The following is a 14,706-nucleotide window of genomic DNA, read 5'->3' on the forward strand; positions in this document are numbered from 1 at the left end:
CGTACTTTAGGCCAGACTCATACAATGCCTGGTATTTGCAACTCCTGAGTCATCTTTGGTATTTTTTTAAAAAGACACAAAACACCAAAACTATAGTTTATCTCTTCTCTGCTCTGCTTATCTTTTTACCACCCTGTGTCTCCTTTCTATCTTCTATAAATGTAGTTATCATCTCTTTTCTGAGAAATCCCTTCTCCCATTTTTTTTGAACTTATAGTTTTATAACTTTTAGTTTCTTTATTTTCTTTTTTAAAATTTTCAAAAAAATCTTTATTCTAGAGAGAGAGAGAGAGAGAGAGAGAAAGCAGGGAAGGGGCAGAAAGAGAGAGAAAGAGAGGTAGACACAGAATCAAAGCAGGCTCCAGACTCCCAACCTGTCAACGCAGAGCCTGATGCAGGACTCAAACACATGAACTGCAAGATTATGATCTGAGTCGAAGTCAGACACTTAATCAACTGAGCCCCCAAGGTGCCCTTCTCTATTTTCTTTTATGGAGGTCTTGGATGGGAAAAGATACATGCACATGGTTCATCTCCCATGTTCAGTTGGAAATCCCAGAGCCCATTATTTATTCACTATGATGCACGGCTTTTCAGTGCTACTGATTCTGGGGAGCAGCAGAGGAGGGTAGAGAAAGGACCGAGGAGAACAGAGGTTAAACTTGACAAGAAAATTCCTTTTCCATTCTATAATTAGCCCTATTTCAGATCAACTTAGTTTATTTATTTTTTATTTTTTTAATGTTTTATTTATTTCTAGGAGAGAGAGAGAGAGAGAAACAGCATGAGCAGGGGAGGGTCAGAGAGAGAGGGAGTGACAGACTCTGAAACAGGCTCCAGGCTCTGAGCTGGCAGTCAGCACAGGGCCCGACGCGGGGCTCGAACCCACGGACCGCGAGATCACGACCTAAGCGAAAGTCGGACGCTTAACCGACTAAGCCACCCAGGCTCCCCCAGATAAACTTAGTTTAAATGCTCAACCTTACAGAAGTTTTCTTTTTATTATTATTCCATAAGACAGCTGGATGTAAGGCAGCTGGTGGACAAGTGTCATGTGATTAGTGACCATTCCGTTGTGCTGTATTTTCTGAGACTAGTTAACTATGAGGTGCCATCACTTGTCCACCCTGGGTATCCAAATGCTGCTCAAGTCAAAGCAGGTAAAATCATGTTGTTCTCTGTTATCCTTCAGCATCAGTACCACTGGAACCATAGAGGCTCTACCTAATGCAGGCTACGCTGCTGTTTTCCGGGTGGCTGCTGATGCCCTATGCTGGGATGTATGGCAGCAGTTTATACTCAGAGGAAGTTCAAAGAGTTTTTCTTTCTCTTTTCCAATACCTATTAGGATTTTGACTTTGCTGGTGGAATTGGGGCCTAGCATCTCACCTCCCAATAATACTATTCCTTGATTAATAGTGGAATAATACTTCTGCTTTCCTTTCTGTTCTACTTTTTTCTTTTCCTTTCTTTTTTTCTCTTTTTTTGGGGGGGGGGATAAGTCCATGTCTTATACTCTGTATTCTATTTACAGAGTAAAGGACTAGCAGCAGTGTCTTTTTTTTTTTTTTTTAACTTTCCAGGCCTAGGTTAAATATGTAAACGAAACTGAGAAAAGTGAAAGAATAAAACAAAACAAAACAAAATGAAATAATTATATCCTTTTCATCATTTAAAGGCTATTGTCTTGCATTCTTCTGACTTACACATGGGAACCAGGGGCATCTGTGAGCATACATTGCCTCTGTTAATAACACAGTAATGCATAGATGCTTGCTTCCAGATTTTTCTTCACTTTAGAGTGTTCCATCAGATCTTCCAATTTATAAGGACTTTCCAGTTGTTTTTTTATTGTTTGTTCAAATGTGGGGTGTGGTTGATAATTTGGGAGAAGGTGATAAAAATAATCCTAGTTTTCATCACATTTTAATTGCATATAAAATGGTGTTTCATTTTTTTAACTTAGATGCAAGTATTTGGCATTCCACTTCTCTGAATAATTTTTGACAATGTCCCATAGAACACACCTGTAACAGTATGTACAGAAGAGACCTGAAGGAGAAGAGTGTTCTCAAATCATTTTTCCACCACGTCTGTTAACTTTGTATAATCTATACTGTAGAAGGACTCCATTAAATCCCATTCCATCATATTGTTTTGAAACCCATTTTTCTTTCATGTTACTAATGTGCTACAGCTAAGTCACATGGAAGGTAAATATAAGGAGGTCAGAAGCTATTATACATTAACTTTTTCAACTGAATTGATGTAAATAAATACATATGAATAGTTTCCTAACTTGAAAATTCTTTAAAAACCAGTGTATTGTGCACTCAAAAATATATAGTAGAATACACAATGATTGCAGTTGTATGATTTTCTACTGTTAGTATTTAAAATGTATGAACACCTTGAGACATTTTCATTCATTCTTTTTTCTTTTCATTTTCTATCTTTGTGCAATTTTGATCAAAGTAAATTATATTTCTTTCCGAAAATTTCCCTTGACTTTCTAGTGGGCAGAATGCCAATACTACAATTTAAATAAATAAAAAACTTCCCTCAAAGTGGGTAAATCAGAAATACATGCTGTGTCTAGTAGCAGAATTAAAGTCTTTTAAGTGTAGAAGTTGAATTGCTTCTTTTCTAATCACATTATTAAAGTGCATGCAATTATTAAGTCACAGTGGAATAGATATGAATATTTTACTTACATCAAACACTGCCTGCAGTGTGCTTGAATAGTTATTTCTGAAATATTATGCAAAAAAGAACTTAAATTATTTATTGAACTCTTGAAGTGTTTAGTGTTTCTGACTCTAACAAGGTACTATCATTTATTCACAGTTGTCAACTTTGGATTAATTCAGGGTTAATTATATATTTTATGATTTTTCCTTATGTCCTTCCTCCTTATGTTTGCCTGTTGACCATCTTTCTATTTGATGGCGCCTAAGACATGATGTATAAAAGGAGCTAGTGTTAGATGAAATACAACAAGCAGAATGCCTCTATGAAAGGGTTGAATGGTACAGTCAGGGTTTTTTTAACTTGGATCTGAATTAACCTATAATCACTTGTTAAATGTCATATCCAAGTACATTTCTGTCCAAAATACTCCCTGAGAAGAGTTTTCATACTAATAATGACAATAAATAAATTGAATTTGTTTTCAAAATTGGAGATGCATTTTGATATATTTAAGCTCTATGAGTAAAATAAGCTGTTTAGTCATTTAAAATTATACATCACAGTCATATTGAACCATCACTGGGTAGTTCAGTTGGTTAAGCCTCTGCCTTTGGCTCAGGTCATGATTTCACGGTTCGTGAGTTTGAGCCCTGCATTGGTCTCTCTGCTGTCAGTGTGGAGCCTGCTTCAGATCCTCCGTTCCCTTCAGTCTCTGTCCCTCCTCTGCTCTTTCTCTCTCAAAAAAATAAAATAAAATAAATAAAATAAAATAAAATAAAATAAAATAAAGTAAAATTATACATCGGAACTCTAAATGTGAGAAAATGAGTATACTACACATTCTTCCTTTTCCATGTGTTGGAATTTTAAAATAATTTTAGAATTTATTTTATGTATAAAAGAAAGTATAAATACGCTTGTTTTAACACAAAGAAAGAATTAGTTATTTTTTTCTGTAACACAGAAGCAGAAAATGAAAACAGAATTATTTCAATAATCATCTAAACCATTTGGTAGCAGCTCACTATCTGTATGGCAATAGATTCAAACCTAGGGCTAAAAAACAATACTCTTAACTCCTGAGAATGTTTTGTATCTCCCTTTATTTGCCTAACATTTTAGGGACCTACAACAACTATGTTTTTGAAATGTTTTCTTGTATTACTTACTGCACGTTGTGGCTGCTGTGTTGGTTGATTAACCTTTATTAACTTCCCACCCACTTCAGACATTTGAGTTTGGTACCTCTGTGCCAACCATTGTTAAATTGGAATACTAGAAGAGAATGAACAAACACAGCTGGTTTTAGCTCTTATATGTGGAAAGAAGAAGTGATTTGAAATATCAGCAAGTACATGTCTCATGATTTAAGTCGACCTTAATATGTACCTGCTCATTAAACTATACACCCAGCCAAAAAATGTTTGTGCATCAGCTATACATCAGTATCTTGGGATTTTATTTTATTAGTTAACATGAGGAAAATCATTCTCCAAAATCATTTTGATTCGAGAAAAGCCAGTGACAGTGAGAAGACCTTGACTTTCTTTCTTCCCCTACCCTTGAATTTATATTTATTATGGTGAGACAAGCTTTTATACTTACCTTTTCTGTTTCATATTCTTCAACTGTAAAATGAATAAAGTCATAATTACTACCTGCCTAACTTGAAGAGTGTTATAAGAGTTCATGAGATGAAAGCCTTAAAACATTTTGATCTCTTTAGATCAAAGGTACTTCATAAATATAAAGTAGTTTTATATTTTTAAATTAAGTTGAATAAGATGTACATTGTATCTGAAGCAACTATACCTCATCACTTGCCACTTCTTATAAATACAAAATAATCTAATTAGCACAGTAGCCCTTCTACTTGAAATTGCTTTGTGACATGTAAAAAGACAAGAGAACGTCTCAGCATATAGAAGATAAAGCTGCTGGAATTTTTAAGGGGAGATAGCACTTTGTTCCCTGCTACTCCCAGTGTATTTGTGAGATTACAGTTAAAGACTCTGGTCATATAGCATTAAAAAATGAAATGAGAGAAAATATTTTACTAATTAAAACAAAGGAACATATATTTTATTTAGTTAAAATCATGTCTTCCTGGCGTGCCTGGGCAGCTCAGTCACTTAAGCGCCTGACTCTTGATTTCAGTTCAGGTCATGATCTCACGGTTTGTGGGATCAAGCCCCACATCAAAGTCCCCACCAGGCTTTGTGCGGACAGCGTGAAACCTGCTTGTGATTTTCTAGTTTCATCTCTCTCTGTACCTCCCCTACTCGTGCTTTGTCTCTCTCGCTCTCAAAAATAAATAAATAAACCTTTAAAAAACTGTCTTTCCAAAAATACATGATAAGAATGAGGAACTAATTTACAAGTTATTTTAAACCTACTTAATTACAAATTATAGTTGACTACAATAAACTGATTTTAAAAATATAGAAAAGCATTTTACGTAAAATATAGAAAACATGGCTGTGTAGTTATTTGTCATTCTTTTGGTGATAGACCATCTAAACCTTTCTTGACATTTTGGGTATTCCCTACTGTGTGAGTTATGCCAGAAGCCAAAGTCTTCCAACTGCTATAGAAGTTGAAAATGATAAAAACTCACTTTCCCACCATGCCTCTCTCTGTGCAATATAGTGCAGAAATAATAAGCCTAAGGAGAACCCCATATTTTCCAATACATTTTTATGCTATAATCCCTGTAGGTTACTTTTCGTCCCCTTTTACTTGAAGGTGTCATTGTAAACTTAGTTGGCTCAGGTTTGCAAAGTCTGAACCTGATTTAGATCTTTTACCCAGAGACCCAAGCAGGTCATATGCTAATGAGTTTATAAACAATAGCATTCTTATCTCAAGAGAGCTGTTTTAAACTCAGCTGTGATGTAGAATCTCATTTTGTTCACTTCAAGATAATTCTGTACTTAGTACAGAATTGTCATACCAAGTTGACTGTACTTGTCACTCTGTCAGTTATTCCCATATTGGCAGTTTTGTATCAGAATCTGCCAACTTCGAACATCTAACAGTTTGTAATTTTCTGTCTTCAGTGCTAATCATAGGAGTTTTGGGGTCATCATCACAAAGGAATTATTATATCAGTATCTCAAGCACACTCTTCCTCATTTTTGGGCTTGTGTAGAAAGATATGTCATCCTCAGGGGTCTCCTTCATAATAGCTCAAACTCCTTAGTGTCTAAGTAACGCCATTTCCTTACCAAGTTATTGCTTGATCTGAAGTCAGATTTAGCTAGCACTTGGTTACATGGCTAGTGACTCTTGACTATTCTGACACCCATGCCCTCCAATGGCAGAGTTTAAAAGAGGAGATCAACTCTGGAACAGTTACTTTTACTAAAAATAGGACTTAGCTTTTTCTAAACTCTGCCTATGAATAGGGAAACACTGAAAAAAGTGTATTCTAATTTTTCTACATAAATATCTAATTAGATGATACTCTAAATTTTTTTCAGCCCAGAATTCCAAGTCCATGAAGTTGTCTGTAAGGGTAATTTGTTTATAAACTACCATTTTCATGATCCCCTTCTTATTTATTTCTACTTTTCTGATCCTTCGCTGTTGCTGCGGTAACACGTTTGTTTTATCTGAAGTTATAGATGAGAAATAAGATCTTGGTTTGTTACAGGATACCTTCAGGGTACCACTGTTGCTTTACCTGTGATTTATTCTGGACAGATAAATCTGGTCCAAATTCAAAATGTTTACCTAATTCATTTTAGGATGCAAGAAACCTGAGCTGGAAGAGAAAGATTCAATACTGTTCATTTACTGGTATCCACATCTTTCCACATCTTTTTTGACTTGCAGGAGTAACATTTCTAAAAGCATGCTTTGGCCAACTGATACTAATTTGCCACAGCAACTGAAACAACCCCTATATCTAGGTGAGCCTGTGACCCCAGCTCCAGTAGTGACAATGAAATATGTTCCAGTGTCCACTGTGGTAGATTGTATTACCCATCTACTTATGCATTCATAATACCTATTTTTCTACTCTAGAGGAGGGGTTTATTTCCTTCCCCTACTGAAGTCAGGCTTGATCCTGTTACTGCATTTGGCCGATGAAATGTGAATATCAATTCTAGGAAGACGCTGTAAGAGAACTTTATGCTTTATCAGATATTCTCCATGCTCTTTTGAGTGCAGTGCTCCAGAGAGAGAGATATTGGACTGAGTCCTTGGGTGAGGCTAATTAGAGGCCCTTCCATGTTCACAATACCTATTAACTAAAAATGGTCATGTTATATAAATGAGAAATGAACTTTTATTGTTATAGGCCACTATACTTGTTTTTCATAGACCTTATTTATAGCTAACTCTTATTAGAGGAAATATCAAAGCTCCTAGTTTACCAGATAAGGTGTTTCCATATTCTCTAGAACTATATCATTATTTTGATATTCTGCACTCGACATTACACATCTTAGTGTACAGAAAATTATTACTTTCTGTTCAGCCAAAATTTTTTGTTTGCTTTTTGTTTTTTTCTCTATTCCCAGTGTAATACCAGATATTTTATAATTTCTTCAGTTGAGGTGACATTTGTGACAGCAGGTGAAGTATCTTTCAAATGATTCTCAATCTTATGAGTGTATGATACTGTGAATCATGCATCTTCCTAGTTTTTAAAACATTTGGCACTATGACCGGTTTTCCAATGCATTAAAAAATAACAACAGGAATCTTTTCATGAGACAGGAGACTACCTATTTTAGGATCTCATTTCCTTCTCTAGAAGACCTTTAACCTGTTATAGATATATTACTTCGATTTAATTATGGAATAGTTAAGTATGTATGCCTCAATGATGGGATAGAGACCATGAAATATTTGATTCATAACTGAATGTACTGGTAGAAAAATAATCAAATCCTAATGTTCAATTTCTAAACTCAATACAAATTGCAATCATCTTTTAAAATGTGAGACTTAAAAAGCCCTTTAACATTTTTTGGTTTCTAATCCAATTTCTTTTTTTCACCTTTTATTTTTTAATTTTTTTATAGTTTATTATCAAGTTGGTTTCCATATAACACCCAGTGCTCATCCCCACAAGCGCCCTCCTCCCTACCCAGCTCCCCCCTCACCCCACACCCATCAGTCCTCAGTTTGTTCTCAGCATTCAAGAGTCTCTCATGGTTTGCCTGTCTCCCTCTCCCCCACCATTTCTCCCCTTCTTCTCCCCCATGGTCCTCCGTTAAGTTCCTCCCAATCCTCCTATGCTTGCAAACATATGATATTTGTCCTTCTCTGCCTGACTTATTTCGTTCAGCATAACACCCTCAAGGTCCATCCATGTTGCTACACATGGACAGATTTCATTGTTTCTCATTGCAATGTAGTATTCCATTGTATAGATAAACCACATCTTCTTGATCCATTCGTCCGTTGATGGACACTTAGGCTCTTTCCATGTTTTGGCTATTGTTGGATACATTGGTGGAAATCTAATCCAATTTCTAAGCAATATAATGAGAAGTTTTTAATAATTCCAATATCTTATTATATGCCTTTCAGCATATACTTAGACCACATTTTACACAGAAAATACAATTGAATACTCTTCTCCACTGAAATTTGTAGCCTTGGAGTGACTTGTTATTAAAAGCATAAATATGATTCTCAGGTAAAGTTTACATGCCATGGCTAGATGGCAATTGCATCGGTCACTAGAATGTCTTCTAAAAGTTTGTGTGTGTTAAAGAAGAAGGCATGGGAAGAAATTGCCATATGACAATTATTTAGTTTGGTGGCTTTTAGTGTACCAGTGAGCACCTGTACAACTATCTTTTGACACCAAGGCTGATGACAGGAGTTGCAATCCTAGAACTAGGGTTGATAGTGTCGGTGTGGAGGACATTATTCTGCAATAGCAGAGAATCAGTGGTGGCATTAGACCCTCAGACGCAAAATGAATTTACTTACCTCCAGGGACCTGAGATGATAATTAATAGGCCATGGTGTTCCTAGGATATAGTAAATCAGAGGCCCATGAATATATTGCTTAAACTATAAAACCAAAATAATCAAGAGTTAATGAGCAAAGTACTAATGCTAGCTTCTATAATGGAAACTTGTACTCTCTCAGGCAGTTTCTGGATCTAACTAGAACTCATAGATTGAAAGGGAGGCCAGGTTATCTTGAAGAAGAGCCCTTCAATGACATAACCAAAGTTCAAAGTAAATATCAGCTGCACTCTTCCCCCCAAAGACCTAAAATTTGTATCAAGTTGCTATACTTGAGGAAGAAGGAAACCAAGTTTTTTAGTAAGCTGAGGTGGTCAGCTGACACGAACACCATCATGGTCTCTCTCCCTTAGAGCAGAGATATAACAAGGCCAAATGATAAATGGCATGCCATTTACAAGTCCATCTTCTGGGTGTCTTATGATTCCATAGACCAAACTTATGGTTATTTCTCTAGTCCACAAATGTACAATTGAGATGAATATAATTAATAAGCGGAAGAACTATCACAGTGGTTTCCTGGCCAAGGAAATGAGAGCCATTATGGTAAGAAAAGCCAGATGAAGGTCTCTGAAATGTCCCCCTCCAACTAGAGAAGATAGTAACTCAGATTCCGTGCTTTTCCCATGGGGGATAGCAGAAAACAGTTCTTAAAGGATACAATATTACTAGTCATATCACATTGCATTTAATTTACCAATAAAACCACTGGGGAGCATGAAAACAGATGCATATTGACAGAAGACAGTGGACTGCCTAACCATAATGAAGTGGCAGTCCCAAAGGTGGCTGCAATATCCTTATTAGAAAAGATTTAATCAGCTCTGGAAATTGGTATATAGCAAATGATCTGGTGGCACGCTCTTTTCAATCTCCTTAAGAAAAGGAGATCCAAACCAGCACACATTCAGTGTTCTTCCCCAGAGCTATAAACGTTCCTACACATTTTTAAACAGATCTAGAGAAAATTTGGTCCCTTTAATTTTCCTTAGATGAGATTAGTTAACTCTTAGTAAATCACATTAAAGAGAACTGGTAAGTTGTAATTAGCAAGTATTTTCACTTCTCTGGTAAGATTCATGTTAACAAAGAATAGAAAATAAATCCTTGCAATGATTCAGGGACTTGTCACATCAGTGAATTTTTAAGGGTCCCAATTGTCTGTAGACAATTGCTAGAGCATCCCTCCAATGGAAGGACAAATTAGTGTATTTTACCTCTCCTATTTCTAATAAAAAAAAAAACAGGACTTTGTAGGCCTTTTTGGATTTTGGAACAGAATATAGCTCTTTTTGGAATACTGCTTCAACCTATTTATTAGTTGATTCAGAGGCTATCAATTTTCAGTGGACCCAGAGCAACATAGTGTTCTGTAATATCTCCAAGCTCTAGTACAAGCTGCTCTTTAGCTCAGTCATTTTATCTGATAGACCCAAAGGTGTTAGAGGTAAATGAGCGTGATTCATGAAATTTCTGAAAATAATAATAGGGGAAATAGCAGTGAAGACTTCTACATTTCTGGAGAAAGGTTATGATTCATGTAACAGAAAACCAGCAAAATCCAGCAATTTCTGACATGTGTCTAGGTTCCAGAAGAGATGTAACACCTGACCACAGGACAGCGAGTGACTATGGGATTAGAGCTGACCGTTGTGAACTTAGTGTATCAGACCACACAGACCTCGAGTTTGGACAATGCAACAGCAGCAATATATTTTATTATGAGGACAGTATATTTGCACCGGAGGCTAACCAAATGTAGACTGTACAAGTATGTCATAGAAATAATTATGTGTGTCTATGTCAGCTGTGTTGTATTGACACCTTTCCTTAAACTCACTCCTGTGGTATAGTGGGGAATAGAGGACTAATGATTCCTTATGAGTTGCTAATGTAGAAGGATAATCTTGGGAATGGATTAAGAATGGGTCAACTAGATAAATTTGGCCAGAAAATGGGTTTCTGCTACATTACAATCCAAATCAGAGGTGGCCCTTAAGACAATAGTGAGCCAAAACCTTTTGACAGCCGGTCTTGAGCCACATCCTTTCAGTTAGAGTGGAGGAAAATGTTGTTGAAGCAAAGGTATATATAGATTTCTGGACAGAGATAAAAGGCATGGAAGAATAATTGTAGTCTTGGAAGGTGAAAAGAAGATCATCTATAGAAAGTTCTGAGGAATAGGCTTGTAGATGGCTCTGGTAGTGGGTTCAAGAGGAGCAACGTTTATGTCCTATATTAACCTGGGGTCTGAATGTCTTGCCTATCACTGGCAGAGGCTAGTGCTAAGCCCAGGATATGGATCTATTTGTCATATTATATATCATATTATCAGAAGTTATAGGCTGGGCAGAACATTGAAATGACCTCTTAAACTTATAAATAAGGCACTGTCTGGAATGTCACCAGTACAGGTTGGGGTATATTTCCAGCTGTAGTATACACATTGAACAAATAGCCATTATAAGATGCTACATTCCGAAACTCTATAACATGGATCTAGAAACCAAAGAGTGAAAGTAGGATTGGCTCCTCTCAACATTATTTCTAAGCACAATTTGGAGAAACTTATGCTTCCGGCCACAGCTCTTGGCTGTGTTGAATTACATGTGCTGATCCTGAGAATGAAATGATTCTGCCACTTGACATGGCAGAATTTTCATACATCCTAAAGTTAATGATTGTCAGCTGGTCACTTTGGCCTTCTCAAGAAATGATAGATTGAACTTCATGTACAACAGAGGGAGATCTGAGTTAAGCAAAGCATAGGCTGTAGTAGATGTTACTGGCGCCTGGTCTATATCATCTCCTATCATCTCATTTTATTCTGGATTCAACTGCAGCTTCAGTGGCTTCTTGTACATAGTTTGCTTCTTGCTTCATATCTCTGTGTCTTCCTGCTTAACAACTTATTCTTACCACTGGATCATTCTTATAAGGTTAACAATCATAATATTAATTCTAGTTATTTGGTTAATATCATTACTTAACCACCTCTATACTTAACTACAAACATTTCCAAGGATAGTTAAATTTGTTTTCTAAAACATCTCAGACAAATTTAGGCTTCTCTTTGGAAAATTTAGAAGCATAGTGGAGTTGAGTAACTAAAGATTAAAAATTGTCCACCTGGATACAGAGTCTGAGTGCTACATGTAATTAGATTAATTCTATCTGAGTCACAGATGGGAATACACACCAGACTTGATAATAATTACTTTAACAGTCTCATTCTACATTTTTGACCCCATCTTTCTGTTTGCTATATGGGATCTCCTGATATCTCAGCTGTGCCTTTTCATTGTCTTAGAATTTGGCTCTGTATTCTGCTCTGTATGATTTGTAACCAATTGCCTGGCACTCTGATTCTCACAGAAAATGTCTGCATTACTGTTAGGCAAGTGGTATCATTTTGATAAGAACCATGTCAATATGAGCTATATTTCAAGAAAACTCTCTCTGGTCTTTTCCATGTATATCAGTGTTTTTGTCCAAATTGTGAATCTGCTCTAGAGGTCTTAAATCTAATGATTTTTTTACAACTTTCCTTACCATTACCTGTATTTGATCCATAATAAGAGTGAATCATAAATCAAAAACCTCCAGAATTCAATCACCATTATTTCACACACTCTCATACTAATCCAAGGTACCATCATTTCTTGCAATAGGCTCCTAAATAACCAATCTTAGCTGTCCCAACTCTTACTAGCATCCACTCACTGGTAGCCAGATGCTGTTTTTTGAAATATAGATACAATTTTTTAAAAAAATTAATGCTTTATTTATTTCTGAGAGAGAGAGAGAGCATGAGCAGGGGAGGTTCAGTAATATAATTATGTTAGTTTTTGTTCCCTCCTATAACACTCATTCACATTCAAATCATTCCAAAGACTTTGCATAACGCTTTGTTCTTAGTACTTCTAGTCTTTGTTCCTCCCCATAGAACTTGACTTTTGACAGACCCTCTACTTTTAGTGTTTTTCTCCACACTTGCACCTGTAATTAATTCCTATTCATTCTACAGGTCTCAATTCAGTTGTCACACACAGCAGAAGCCTTCTCTGTGGACCCAACACAGTCCCAGAGCACCATGCACTTATTTTAATTAGCTCTTATGCTTTTATTTATTTTATTTCTAGATGTTTGTTTATGTCCCTCATAACAATGTCAGTTTCACATGGTCAGGGGCTGAATTCACCACTATACTCCCAGCAATTTCCACATAGTAGTCCTTAATACACTTTTGTTGAATGAGTAAATCACATACTAAGTTCTATCCTGGAGTGCAGATATTCATACTCCCTTCTCCATACATTATTCTAGCTCTGAAAGCAAGTCTGAAGAATTTCCTTTTGTCCTTTCTTCCACACTTACAAGAAAGTAGGACGGTAGGGTTTCCAGGGCACTAAGCCACAAGATCTCTGATTGAAACAAGGTTCAAGTGAGCCTGTGTCTGTGAGGGGGTGAGAAGCTGGAATAATGATGTTAAAGTGAATAAAGGAATATGATGGAATATAAAGGGTACCCAAAATGGTAGTCCATGGAATTAATGAAAGAGTTAATATTGTGGTCTTTTTACTCATGTTTTCTTCCTCTAATCTTGGTACTCTTTTATTACCACCAATGCTCCCAGGGATTGTGAGATTTGTACAGAAGAGTTATTCTGCACTGTGAGGACTTTTATACTTTTTATAACATTGATTCTATGGGAACATGCATTTCTGAGCATAAACAAATTGAATAAATTGAATAAATAAGAACTCTTTTATATAACTCCTTCACAACCTATGGGCTGTATATATCAAAGACAAGATTTTTGCCAATATTTTTCATTATTGTGTCTCAAACATTATCATGAGATAAAGTAAAAAATCGTATTCTCTTTGAAGGAGAAGATATTTTTTATGAAAACAGTGCTATATATAAATTATAGAAAATTGTTGGATTTACTCCACATAAATTATTCATCAGTTTCTTCCTGGACAATGCTAAGATTTTAATATAATGGATAAGTTTTGCTTCATCTCTATAATGTAATTTTTAAAATATTTACAGTTATACTTTTTAAAAAATTTATTTCAGCATTTATGAGTCAGCAATAATAGCTGCTCAGAAAATTATTGAACTACTTTAATATATTTTGTTTAATAAACCATCCATTCCTGTGCAATTACAAGTTTATTACCTAGTAACAAAAATGTAACTCTTAAAAAGTGTTACCTGCATAAAATCTTAATTTCTCCTAATAGCTGTCTGTGGTTTACAATAGCAATATTAACATGAAATCCATGGGCATTTTCCTGCACCTTATCATGGAGGTCTTTAGGGTCCTTTATAGTTCTCTTCAAATATTTCCTTATTATTCATGCTTAAGGATTTTTTTAAAGGCCCCAGGCGGTGTTCTATTTGTCTTTTCAAGTGCATTTATCCTGTCAGTGCTATTCACCATTCTTCAGCAGACACTATGGTGCTCTCTACCTGGGAAACCGAAGCCATCCTGAGTGTTTTCATCCCTCTCAACATTGCTACTGTGCTATTGGGCACTATTGATGCTACATTAGGAAGTACAGGCTTTGGCAGTTACTTCCACTGCTCTACTGAGTATTGTAGTGTCTCTTTCCCTTTGTATAACCCCAGGAATGCCTAAAGGTAGTAGTGGTTCCAGAGCTGTTCACTCTGCTTCCAGAGAAGTGCAGGAAAGTGCATCTTTCTTTTTCATACTACAATCTCTTAGTCTTGGAGGCATTCACAGACAGTTCTTCTTGTACTGTGTCTTACATAGTTTAGGCAGACATTCTTTCCTGTGTGTATTTTGTTTTATTTTATTTTATCATCTACCTGTTTTCTATGGCTCTCAAACATGAATCCACTAGGAATTCTGCTGTGAAAAAGCTTGGCATACTCCCCCTGATTGTGGTCTTAATACAAAAAGCTTTTGGTTGTAGCACATCATAACCCATCTTCAAATTCTACTTTTAATCAATTGGTGCACGCCATCAACCTCTACCACAATTG

The sequence above is a fragment of the Crocuta crocuta genome, unplaced genomic scaffold (genome assembly GCF_008692635.1).
Source record: "Crocuta crocuta isolate KB4526 unplaced genomic scaffold, BGI_CrCroc_1.0 scaffold346, whole genome shotgun sequence".
Lineage (NCBI taxonomy): Eukaryota > Metazoa > Chordata > Mammalia > Carnivora > Hyaenidae > Crocuta > Crocuta crocuta.